A 12454-nucleotide genomic window follows, 5' to 3' on the forward strand; every position below is an offset into this window, starting at 1 on the left:
AAACTGTTTGCAATATGGCAATTATAGGTGGCCACAACCTGTGAAGGTTTTAATGCCCCTTCCTCTCTCCTGTCCCCCCCCCCCCCAATCCAAAACAATAAAACAAATTTCAGAAACCATTTTGAAAAGTTTAAAACTGAAAGGGATGCTGTTTGAGTAGTTTGTGCCAAAAGTTTGACTTTTCTTTGAATAGGAATAAAATGATGAAGAAAAGTTCACTAGATGTTCATAATATAGATCGTTCTGTTTCAATCTGTTGCTGACAAATGTAAATCAGTGGAGTAAACTAATAGCAAGGAAGTTGTTTTAACTATTCAGGAAGGTTAAGACACGTCCATTTTTCAATAATATTTTGTATAATGTGAAACAAGTGATTACTATAACTAAATCACTTTTTATCACAACAGAATATTAAATTGTAGGGACCAAAGTAAATTGGAGTATTGGAATATTCATAGGGGCAAGATTAGCAGGATTTCACTCTAAAACTGGAAGGCAGAGTTATTTTGGTGGTTTGATTTGCAGTGCTGTTTATTTTTCCTGCTGGAGAATAAGTACCAGGTTTCTTGACTCTCTAGAAGATAGAGAACAGAACTATAAATCCAAAGGAAAACATATTGTGATGTCTCCAGTTTAAAATGCAAAATGAAGATTTAATTCTGGAGCTTGTAGTCTCTGCCTACCTCCTCACTAAAGATGAGAGTAAATCCAAATCCGTAGACCCATTGCCCACCCAAAGAAGTGTGCCACCCAGAGAGATGCCCACTTGGGGTGTAGGAGGGGGCTCCAGGCTGGGTCAGGGAGTTGGGGTGTGGGAGGGGGTGTGGACTCTGGGCTGGGGATGAGGGGTTTGGGATGAAGGAGGGACGCCAGTCGAAAACTGGGCACCTGGCAATCCCAGATGTAGGCAAGGCCTTGAGTGCGCCTCAGTCATGTTGGGCTACTTCACAGCTAGCTGTAACTGCCATTGCAGTAGTACTTGACCCGTGACGGAGGGAAGAGGCCTCCACAAGGCTAGACGATGCTATTCCAAGAACTGACACTGAGCAAAGAGCACCAAGCATAATGTTGCAGAATATCTCTAGAACTAAGCGTATCCGCTTTGTGATGGAAGCTTGCCTGGGAGGCGATTATCCAGAGGCCTCTTGGACACACTAAACCATATTTTTCTTCCTTTTTTTTTTTTTATAATAGATTCTGAAATAAAATACTTTTACAACTACAGTTCACATATTACAAAGAGTAAATATTCTCTGGGGTCAAGGGCATTCTCCCAGAAAATGCTAACTGTTCATTTAACTGAAATTGTTGCATTGCAGTGCACAGATTAAACAGCAAAGCGTTTTTCTTTTGCTTTGTTTTAAACAAACACTGTGATCTCACTAGTTATGAAAATTAAGCCCAGCAAGCAGGAAGATGTTGCAACTATTTCAGAAGAGATTGCTCATTTGTACCTTATAACAGACTTTTTAAGTTCTTGTGCACTGGGATACAGCCCTCAGTGGTTTAAACAGATGAGATATAGTTTCTTTTGAGTATGTTTAGCTATGGAATGCCATTAACATTGTAGTATCCTCTTTGCCGACAAACTCTGCAATAAGTTTCAGAGTAGCAGCCGTGTTAGTCTGTATCTGCAAAAAGAACAGGAGTACTTGTGGCACCTTAGAGACTAACAAGTTAGTCACAAGTACTTAGAGACTAACAAGTGCCACAAGTACTCCTGTTCTTTCTGCAATAAGTGTAAAGTTTGTCAGGGATGGCAGGCCAGCATACCATGTAAGCCTGCGTACGGCTGTGCAGCAGGAATCAGAGAGTGGGTAACTTCTGCAGCTTGCAGAAGGGGATTCCACACTGGCCCCGAACAGGGCAGTCAAGGGATAGCTAAGAGAAAAGCCATAGTACTCACGTGGATGGATTCAGTGTCTCAGTATACCATGGAAGTAGCATGGTAGGCTAAGGTTACAGCTGTTACATCAGCCTAGAGGCCCAAGCAGTGGCTGTGATGAGGCTGTTCTGCAACCTTTGCCCTGGTGCCAGGTTTTGGGCATGGATGGATTTCACCTCTCCACCCAGCTACATTATTGAGGTTTTAGGGCCGCAAAAACATTGACTTTGTGCCTTGACCCTATGGGCGTGAGTTAAATTTCAGTGTGAGGGCTTATATACTCGTAGTGCACCATCTTAGGTGGACCCTCTCTACAGGAATGAATTTTTGTTTTGGGGAATTGCCTTTTATTTTTAAGCAAAGCCTTCTAACTTCGTATCAAACATTCATACAAATAAGTATCTTTGGCCTATCTGTTTTTCAAAGATATAATACTGTACTTGCACTGTCCAAAATACATGCTTATCTAACAGACTTGGCTGTCAAAGGTCTCGACAAATTTGTGACTATTAAGGATATCAAACACAACATGTGAAAGGTAATTTTCTCTTATGAGACCTTGACAAGAGCCATGGCAGACCAACAAAGTAGTTTATATCTGTCACTAGAGTCTGGTCCATCTAGCTTGCTAGTAATTGTGATGCTGTCAAGGAAGAGAGAGCCCTGGCTCACCTGAGTTAAACCAGTTTGAAAAGCTGCAATATGTAAATGAACAAGTAGTTCATAGAATATCAGAGTTGGAAGGGACCTCAGGAGGTCATCTAGTCCAAGCCCCCCTGCTCAAAGCAGGACCAATTCCCAACTAAATAATCCCAGCCAGGGCTTTGTCAAGCCTGACCTTAAAAACCTCTAAAGAAGGAGATTCCACCACCTCCCTAGGTAACCCATTCCAGTGCTTCACCACCCTCTTAGTGAAAAAGTTTTTCCTAATATCCAACCTAAACCTCCCCCACTGCAACTTGAGACCATTACTCCTTGTTCTGTCATCTGCTACTACTGAGAACAGTCTAGATCCATCCTCTTTGGAACCCCCTTTCAGGTAGTTGAAAGCAGCTATCAAATCCCCCCTCATTCTTCTCTTCTGCAGACTAAATAATCCCAGTTCCCTCAGCCTCTCCTCATAAGTCATGTGCTTCAGCCCCCAATCATTTTTGTTGACCTCTGCTATGTGCTACCAAATATATACAGAGCCTTAGAGTTCTATATGGAGGAATAGCTCAGTGGTTTGAGCATTGGCCTGTTAAACTCAGGGTTGTGAGTTCAATCCTTGAGGGGGCCACTTAGGGATCTGGGGCAAAATCAGTACTTGGTCCTGCTAGTAAAGGCAGGGGGCTGGACTCAATGACCTTTCCCTTCCAGCTCTAGGAGATAGGATATCTCCATTATTATAAATATATTCTTCTCTTTAGAATTCCAGTAGAATTCTTCATGCTAGATAACTGTTCTGACTGATGACTTGTTGTTCAAGTGTGTGAATGGGATCCAAGACCCATACAAAGGGATTATTTCCATTAACTTTGTTGGGTTTTGTATTAGGACCCATATGAAGTGGCAAACTGACACAGAGAGAAGAATTAGTGCACTACATGTCCATCAGCTATTAAGTCTTGATCCTGTTCCAATGAAATCAATTTGTATTTTGATATTGATTTTAATGGGAGGATCAATCTCTTAGAACTTAACTGTTTAACTACTTGGGAGTAGGCCTACATTCTAATTTCCACATAATTGAATTAGTTGATAATTAATTGAATAGTTATTAAAAACATTAATTAAGTAGAGCCTCGCTAATCTGCACTTCATTAATCAATGCACATTAAAAAAAATATTAGCAGGGTCCCCCTAAATCTCAGCAAAGATGTAATAGTGTGTATACTACTGTGTTTTAATGTCTTCCAGATCATGGGGTGAGCATCTATTTTGTAAATTGAAAATAAACAAGGTAATAAAATCGTAAAAGAACACTGTAATGAGGTCTCATGTTAGTAAAACTTCCATTTTGTAATTCAAAATATACTAATGTATTTACTAGTACATTTGTATGACTTTATTGATATTTCATAAATTATAATCACTGAAATTAATCAACGACATTCTTTGCCTTAGTATCCTTTGTGTTTTTTATTCGATTAGTTCAACTATGCATTAAATCATAAATTGCAGTCATACACAATGGGTGGCTCTGTCATTATTGCAAATTAGGAACATCAGAATTCCATATTGGGTAAAGCCCCTGGCCCATTTAGTCCAATATTCTGTCACTAACAAAGACCAGTACCATATGCTTCAGGGGATACTACATAATAGACCATTATATAGCAAACTGACTATAGGGGAAGTTTCTTCATAAGCTGTTAAGAGATTGGCGTATGTCCTAAAGCATGAGGAGTAGCCAGGTTCTAGGAGGCCAGACCTTAATGGTCCCTTTTGTGGGTTATTTGTTAGATGTAAAGGCCCAGACCCTCAAAGGTATTTAGGCTCCTAACTTGGAATGAAATTAACGGAAGCTAGGAGCTTAAATACCTTTGAGGATCTGGGTCAAAGTTTTCTGTTCTTAGCTGGATTTGTCCCCTGGATGCACTTGTTTTTCATCTATATGCTAATTCAGACAGGCCAACAGGTGTAGGGAAGGGTGACAAGAAGAAAGTAATTTGAATGAAGTATTAATTTCCTTTGAAATTGTATTTAAGCATGCTCAAAACTGGATTAGAATACTAAAATAAATTTTGGAATCTCTCTTGATCTTAAATGTATATTACACTTCCCCAAACCCCTCTAACAAGGGTGTTTTCAAGGGATTAGATGAGAACTGTTCTCAGTTTAAGTAACTACTATCTGCCTCATAATGACTGTTTTAATGGAAGCAGGTTTGAGCAGGGAAAGGCCTCAGAGTCTCCAGGGCTTTCTCAGCGTTAGACACTGTTGCACTGTAGCAGAATGGATGAGTGTGGAGCCAGAAGAAAATATATTATTTAGTAGCAGATTTATTTAGCATTACTGGTTGTGGATGCATGCACAAAGTATGTACATAAATATCAAGCTTTCCACACAGACTCCTAAGCTACTAACCCAGGCATGAAAATATTTAAGACTCAATTTTCAGGAAGTATAAGCATCTACTTTTAAATATCTGGATTCCTTGGAACCACAAGTTTGACTGAACTCCATAATTTCAAAGGACACAGATTGTTGCACCATGTAATATACCATGTTGTGTCTTTGGACAAAATCTTGAACAACATCCACTCTGCACTGCATAGCTCTTAAAAAGACACATTTTGGAAGAGTAGGAGGCTTGTCCTTGAGCAAAATATTGCCTTCCTCCCCACTGTAGTGCTGTGTAATAGCAGCCTATATCCCTCCACCCCTGCATTTCATTGTTGTTGTATGCAGATAGTAAATTAAATTAATGGGGATATCCTATCTCCTAGAACTGGAGGGGACCTTGAAAGATCATTGAGTCCAGCCCCCTGCCTTCACTAGCAGGACTAAGTACTGATTTTGCCCCAGATCCCCAAGTGGCCCCGTCAAGGATTGAACTCACAACCCTGGGTTTAGCAGGCCAATGCTCAAACCACTGAGCTATCCCTCCCCCCAGAGGTAAAAGTAATCTACATATGTAAAAGATTGTTTTATGCCAACAGTAACTACTCTGAATGACATGACAACTTGTTCAGAAATTATCATTCAACAGCCACTTGGATTAAAAATATGTCCTGATGTATTAATACCTTAAGGCTATTAATAAGTGAAGGCCTTGAGTCTCATGTACTGTTGATACTCCTTATTCGGTCCTTGATGCTGTCTTTCTTTGGCTTTTATGCCCCTGGCCTCTCTTGGTTCCTCTCCTGTCCACTATTTCAGCATATCTTTTGATGGTTCTTCCTCCTGCCCTCTTTGTGTCCATGGCCCTCAGGGCTCAGTCTTCAGTCCCCTCCTTTCCATCCTAGGTGACTTCATCTGCTTACATAGATTCAGAAGCCAACACTAGGAATTAATGTTAAGAAAATGTTTACTCCCCCCCCCCCCCCAGGAGAGTATATTTTTGCTGTGGGTTAGCCAGGCCTTCTCTTGCAAATACTGTGTGGGGCATGTGTCTGGAGTCAAGGTTTGAGGTGGGATTTTGCTGCCTCTCGCCATTGACCTAGGGGGAAGTTTGCATTGTGTCTCTTGGGAAGAAGCTTGAGGGAAGGCTTTGGTGAGCGAGTTTACTCATCTATATTTTTCCTCTTTAGAATTCTTCTCATTCATCTTATTCACAGTTTGACACTGATACAGCCTGCTGCAAAAGTAACTGTGTGAGGGTGAAAAACCTCCTTGTCCTCAGAGTACTAGAATCTTACCTACCTACCTTTAAACTCTTCTCAACCTTTTCCTCAGTACATCTTTCCTTCAGCCTTACAGACTGTGTCTGTACTAGGAAAAAAAGTGTGTTCTTAACTCAAGATAAAATGCTAGTGAAACCATGGCAGTTTGTAATTTTTGGACGTTAGCAGAACTGTTAAAGACTGAGGGAGCCTAGTATTTATCTCAACCTGCAAACTCATGTGAAAACAACAAACTGTCTTGTCTTCACTAGCATTTTACCTTGAGTTAGTTAGCAATACACCTTTTCTTTTCCTAGTGCAGAAAAGGCCACATGAGGGGGAAATTTGAAATGTGGCAGGTTCTCCCCTAATCCCCCAAATATGTTGTTTAAAATCACTGACTGACAACTGCATTTACCTGATGATTTGGTGGGGGAAGAGGTGTTTGACTATTGGACAGATGAGCATAAGCATAAAGAGAAAGGCAAAGCTAGGCTACTGGAGCACAACTGGTCATATGACAGGTCATGTGACAGCTGCTCCTGCAAGATCAGCAGACAGGAAATGCAGATGCTTCACTCTGGGAGATGTAGTCTCTTCTAGCTCTGTTAGCCAGCAAAAGTAGGGTTACCATACGTCCGGATTTTCCCGGACAGGTCCGGATTTTTAGTCCTCAAATCCCCGTCCAGGGGGAACTGCCAAAAAGCCGAACATGTCCGGGAAAATGCCGGCATCCCTGCCCCAGTCCCCTGCTTACCTGAGCGGCTCCGGCAGGCTGCGAGCTGCAGGCGGATTCCCCACTGCGGCGGCGGCTGCTGCTGCTCCTCCCCAGACACCTCAGCTCCGTGCAGCTGAAGAGCGAGCTGCCCGAGAGCTACCGGCTTCACGGTTTGCCGGGCAGCCCCCAGACCTCCAGACCCACTGCGCCCCCGGCCGGGCGCTTCCCCAGCGCAGCCGGAGCCCGCGAGGGGAAGCGTCCGGCCAGGGGCACAGGGTCGGGAGGTCTGGGGGCTACCCGGCAAACCGTGAAGCCGGTAGCGCTCTGGCAGCTGTTTCGTGTGGCTGAGAGAAGGGGGAATTGGGAGGTGCTCAGGGGAGGGGGCGGAGTTGGGGCGGAGACTTTGGGTAAGGGGCGGAGATGGGGCAGGGCCAGGGCCCCAGGGAGTGTCCTCTTTTTTTAAAACCTTAAATATGGTAACCCTAAGCAAAAGCATTTCTGAAAAAAAGATTAAATGAGACATATCCCAACTCTTAGTGCCTCAAACTGCTGCACAGTATTAACATGTTTTTGGCTGTTAACAGAGTGGGTTGCATAACTAATTAAGAAACCCCTATTTATTTTGCTTGTATGATATTTTAATTAGAACATAAGAATAACTATACTGGGTAAGACCAATGGTCCATCTAGCCCAGTACGCTGTCTTCTGATAGTGGCCAATGCCAGATGCTTCAGAGAGAAATGAACAGGACAGGGCAATGTATCAAGTAATCTGTCCCTTGTTGTCCTAGTCCCAGCTTCTGGAAGTCAAAGGTTAAGGGACACCCAAAATGTGAGGTTTTGTCCCTGACTATCTTGACTGACAGTCATTGATGGACCTATCCTCTATGAAGTTATCTAATTTTTTAACCCAGTTATACTTTTGGCCCTTGCAATATCCCCAGGCAAGGTTGACTGTGTGTTGTGTTCAGGGCCCGCTCTAAGTTTTTTGCTGCCCCAGGCAAAAAAGAAGAGTGCCACCCCACCGTAACATGCCCCCTGCCGTAACGCGCGCCGCGCCGGGCCACCCAAACTCCCGCCACCCTCCCAAACGCCACGCCGGACTGCCAGAACTCCTCCGCCCCCCCCCAGCGCTGGGCTGCCGAAACCCCAACACCCCCCCCCCCCCGAGTGCCGCACTGCCCAAACCCCCAAGCGCCGTGCTGTGCCACCCAACCCCCCGAGAGCCTCGCCGGGCTGCCCAAACCCCCGAGCGCCTCGCTGGGCCGCCCAACCCCCCCCCCCCCCCCAAGTGCCATGCTGCCCCGCCCAAACCCCCGGTGCACCGAAGCCCCCCCACGTACTGCCTGGCCGAAACAAAAAACAACAACAAAACCCCTCGAGTGCCGTGCCCCCGAACAACAACAACAACAAAAATAACAAACACCGTAAGTGCCCTCCGCCACCCCAACATTGGCCGTCCCTTCTAAGGTGCTGCCCCAAGCACGTGTTTGGTCGGCTGGTGCCTGGAGCCGGCCCTGGTTGTGTTAGTACTTCCATATGTTTTTGTTTTAAATCTGCTTCCTATTAATTTGAGTGGGCGAGTCTCTGGTTCTTGTGTTTGTGAGGGGGTAAGTAAAACTTCCTTATAGAGAAACTTAATAAGATTCATGATTTTATAGACCTCTGTCATATCCCCCTTAGTCATCTCTTTTCTAAACTGAACAGTCCTAGTCTTTTTTAAATCTCTCCTCATAGGGAAGCTGTTCCATACCCCTAATTACTGCACTATATCCACTGGATCAACCTTGTCCACATGGTTGTTGACTACCTTAAAGAACTGTAATAGATTGGTGAGGCATGATTTCCCTTTACAAAAGCCCCATTGACTCTTCCCCAACATATCATTTTCATCTGTGTGTCTGATAATTCTGTTCTTTACTATAGTTTCAATCAATTTGCCTAGTATCGAAGCTAGGCTTACTGGCCTGTAACTGCCAGAGTCTGCTAGTACTGCAGACTACTTTGAGACATCCAATTCTCTCCACCCCAGTACCCCATTGCTTCTTTTTCAATGTTTTATTCTGAAGCTGAGAGGAAATCAGGAACAGAGCCAGTTTGAGAACCAATGTAGGATTGCCAACTTAAAATATTAAATTGAGTGATTTAAAAAAAATAATTTGTTTTTAAAGTTTGTCTTAGTTTTGAATTTCTAGGGTTCATGTTTTCATGCTTTTCTCTAACACTGGAAACTTTTTTTCTAATGAAAGAGGATAGTCTCATATAATCACATGACTTCATGAACTGGCACTTTAAAGGAAAGCTTCAACTATCCTAAGAGTTTGCAATACTGAGTTAAAGTTTTGCAGTGTTTAAAGAGACTATTTTTAAACAAACCTTCTGTTTGTACCTAAACTAATCTTTACAAACTATTGAGAAATGTTTTCATTTTTTAAATTTTGATGGAGAATTTGAGTAAAATAACCTTGCAATCTCTAACTTGCAGCATGGTAGTAATAAAGTAGTACTTCTATTGGTTAAATTCTTGTTTCATATTCACACACATAATATTTAGATAAATCAATTTAAGATTATTGCAGTTTGTTTCCCACACATGGTAGTATTGGTATTGTGTATGAAAAAGTGACCCTAACCACTTTAATTACTGAAGCTATCATCTATGAAATGCAAAATAGAACAAATGGTGAAGTTAGATTGATTTAAATTATTTCCCTTAAATAAATATCAGTTGTTACATGGCATTCCATATTCTTTATGAAAATATGCTTATGATATGAATGACATACAGATACTTTAGGCAAGATGACTCATGTGAGAGATCATTGGGAAGGTTATGATTTACTGAATATGATTATCCTATTTGTATGCATGTATCATTTCTGTATTTGAAATTAGGAATATGACTATGTATCTGTATTTCAACTATGCTACTTTGGGGTGACGCCCACTGCTGACACTTCAGGTACAACAATGGAAAAACCAGACAGGGCGGATGGCCCATCAGCAAGGACAATGGACTGTGAAAAGCTTGACCTTCCTGTGGACACTCCATACTGCCCCTGACTCATGGACACTGTAATCCTACAGACTCAGGTGGTCTTGGCACCTGATACTAAAACATTACCTGGGACTTCTTGTAACTTTCCCCTGTAAGGGAAGGGGGGGGCAGGGGGGGTTAAACTAGGAAACAAAGGACTCCTGCCTTATGCAAATCCTATTTAAGGGTGGGGAGTGAAGTAATTCTGGTCATCAGTTCTCCCCTGCTACCCCACCCAAGATGACTGCTGGAAACAACTAACTGAACAGGGGGGAAAGAACTGGTCCCAGACTAGAAGGGCGTCTGGCTTGTGAAGATTTGAATGACATTTAGGGTGAGAACTTGCATGTAACCAGTTTTTCGTGTATTAAGCTTAGTTTGCATGTTCTGTTTTATTTTCTTAGCAATCAGCCAGGTTCTGTCTGCTACCTCCTTAACTACTTAAAATAAACCTGTTATAGTTAATAAATTTATTTTCCAATATAACCCAGTTTATGAAATTTCTAACTGGGGGAGGAGGGGGACGAGAAGCGTACACATTCCTCTTCCACACTGAGGGAAAAGGTGAATTTCCTAATAGATCTGTGGGTCTGTACTCCAAGGGAGGTGGACAGCTGAGTGCTAGAGCAGGTCCCTTAAGCGGAGTCTTCCCAAACCTGATCTGCAGCTTGCTGTGGCCATGCCTGTGCATGTGTTAGAGGAGGCTTTCAGAGCCTGGCTCAGCAAGACAGGTGAAAGGGGGCCCAGATTGGCAGAATGAGTAGACAGGTGAAAGGGGGCCCAGGCTGGCAGAATGAGTAGACTCAGTGGTATCTCAGCACATCAGGTGACACCCCTAGGAGTCCAAACCGTCACATCAGTATTAGGAAAACAAGGGATACATTTTAAAGTATTTGAAATCCAATCCTGTCCCTTTAATGCTAAGGGCTATAAACTGCCTTAGCAACTGAGGAGCACTAGGTACTTCAGTTTTACTAGACCTTGGCTGTAGCCTTCTATACTGCATCTTCTGATATGTTTGAATTAGAAACAGCTGTAGGATTTACCAGTTTGGGGTGTGCCTTCTCTCCCTCCCAAAAAAAGCCACATTTCACAACTGAAAAATAGGGGATTTTCTTGCTGTAGCAGTTGATGCACATTACATAGCTCAGGAGCTGCCACCATTTGTGAGAGTGGAAATAGGCATTTCAAAGCATTTCTACCTGTCTCACTGAAACCCACCCCAAAAATCATTATATGAGGTAAAAAGCAGGAGGCAAGAAAGAGAATAAGCAAGGGCAGGAAGAGAAACGATTAAAACCTTTGAACACAGTCAGTAGAGCTCTTATTGGTGACTGTTTCAAATATTACAGTTAGAACACAGCTTTACATTGTAAAGCCATTCACCTGGCATGGAAAGACGTAGGACACTCGCGATCACTTATTTCTGCCCCTTGGTTGTCCATTTACACATGCAAATAGGCATGCAACTCAATGTAAAGTTACCTCCTTCTTAAAATCAGGCTTTGACCATCAGGGTGGGGCCTTTCCTAGAGCTATTTTAGTCTAAGCTAACACTACAAAAGTTCATCTTCGAATTTAAAGGCTTAGAACCTTTACAAGCTTACATACTACAGGAGCAAGGGATGAGATTTTCAAAAGTCACTTAGGTGACTTTGAAAAATCCCACTCCAGATGAATAAGGCAAGTGTCTCATGATGCAATAGTTTGAGACTTACTACATCACTAACATGGTTTTACCTTTGGCTCAGAATATAAAGCGATGCCTATAAGGATATGTTTACATGAGGATAAAAGCCCCATGGCATGGCTGCGGCTGGCCCAGGATCTCAGCGCTCAGGCTGCAGGGCTAAGAACTCCCATGTAGACATTCAGGCTCAGGCTCGACCTGAGCTGTGGGACCCTGGGAGGGTGGAGGGTCTCAGAGCTCAGGCTCCGGCTGGAGTCGGAATGTCTACCCAGCAATTTTTAGGGGTTTTTATCCCCCTGTAGCCATACCCGTTGAAAGCAATTAAGTCTGCACATAGCAAACTACAGGATAGGCTACTGAACTTTTTGCCCAAACTGCTGCAAATGCCTTTCAGAGTTTCAAGAACCTTGCCTGTAACAATATTTTGTCAGCCAAGGGACTGGTGGTATTCAGTCCAAGACTGAATTTGAAGTATGCAGAAAGTCACTAACTTGCAATTTTTTTTTTTACAGTGATTTCAAAATAAGTTAGCATGCTATTTATTTTTGACACATTTAATGAACATTTTCAGATTTTGCACACTGGCAGCTTTTGCCTGGGGCTTCTTTTAAGTTGATAGGTTTCAGAGTGGCAGCTGTGTTAGTCTGTATCCGCAAAAAGGAGTACTTGTGGCACTTTAGAGACTAACACCTTTATTTGAGCATAAGCTTTCGTGGGCTACAGCCCACTTCATCTGATGAAAGCTTATGCTCAAATAAATGTTAGTCTCTAAGGTGCCACAAGTACTCCTCTTCTTTTTAAGTTGATGTGTCTTAAC

Source organism: Chrysemys picta, chromosome 11, assembly GCF_011386835.1.
Source record: "Chrysemys picta bellii isolate R12L10 chromosome 11, ASM1138683v2, whole genome shotgun sequence".
Classification (NCBI taxonomy): domain Eukaryota; kingdom Metazoa; phylum Chordata; order Testudines; family Emydidae; genus Chrysemys; species Chrysemys picta.